Source organism: Phycodurus eques, unplaced genomic scaffold, assembly GCF_024500275.1.
Source record: "Phycodurus eques isolate BA_2022a unplaced genomic scaffold, UOR_Pequ_1.1 contig_674, whole genome shotgun sequence".
Lineage (NCBI taxonomy): Eukaryota > Metazoa > Chordata > Actinopteri > Syngnathiformes > Syngnathidae > Phycodurus > Phycodurus eques.
Window position 1 is genome coordinate 413 of NW_026904670.1, and position 1,044 is coordinate 1,456.

The window sequence follows — 1,044 nt, forward strand, 5'->3', positions numbered from 1 at the left end:
CTCCAGCACCCCCTCAAAGAACTCCAAAAAGGGTGGGTACTCTGAACTGGTATTTGGTTCATAGGCACACACAACAGTCAGGACGCGTCCCCCCACCCGAAGTCCTTCGAGCCCCACCTCCAGGACTGGCTCCAGAGGGGGGCCCCGGTGACCCGCGTCCGGGCAAGGGAAACCTGTGTCCATAATTTGTCTTCTTCATAAGGGGTCTTTGAGTCGTGCTTTGTCTGGTCCCTCACCTAGGACCTGTTTGCCATTGGTTACCCTGCCAGGGGCGTGAAGCCCCAGACAACTTAGCTCCTAGGATCATTGGGACACACAAACCCCTCCACCACGATAAGGTGATGGCTCAAGGACGGGAAACTCGGTCGTAATTTGCTAAAATCATTGAGGTTCATTTTTTTCCTCCTCCTTAATGTACACACAGCACCCCATATTTTTTCTTTTTATCTGCCATGAAACACTATGGGGAGAGATTGATGTCAAAATCTTTGACACAAATATATTTGTGACTTACATACGTGTTTTTCAAATCCACAAACATCTATAAGTTTTTGTCGAAGCTGTTTTTCAAGGCAGATTAATTAAAATAATAATAATAACCAGGCCTTGCTCATACTATGCTTTGAAGCAGAAACCTTTCACACATGAGGTCCACATGCACACCACTAAGCTACGGTAACTTCCACTGCAGAACATCACCAGCAAACCACGTACAACAGCTGCCTGACAAACAAGAAAAGCTGTTTCCACCCGGTCTCGAACCGGGGACCTTTCGCATGTTAGGCGAATGTGATAACCACTACACTATGGAAACTGTGGTGGCTGTTGTACCCAATAGCGGACATGCAGTTTTTGACAGACCAGCCCACCAAGTAACCAACTCACAAGCAGAATTGAATTTACAATTTACAAATGATAAGTCATAATGGAGTTTATTTCAGCATTACTGAAGTCAGAATTCTTTTGAGAGGACCAAGTGTTTTGAGCAGTTATCAAGCCAACCATCTTTTCTTTGTATTTCTACATCAATGGAATTCCTCCAGC

The 1,044-nt window shown here is 45.3% G+C and overlaps 1 non-coding gene across 1 annotated transcript; it reads right to left on the bottom strand.

The window, feature by feature from the left end:
• Positions 1–741: 741 nt before the first annotated feature.
• On the bottom strand, positions 742–814 carry trnav-aac (transfer RNA valine (anticodon AAC)). Its single transcript has one exon. It is a non-coding gene; the product is annotated as a tRNA-Val (tRNA).
• Positions 815–1,044: the final 230 nt, after the last annotated feature.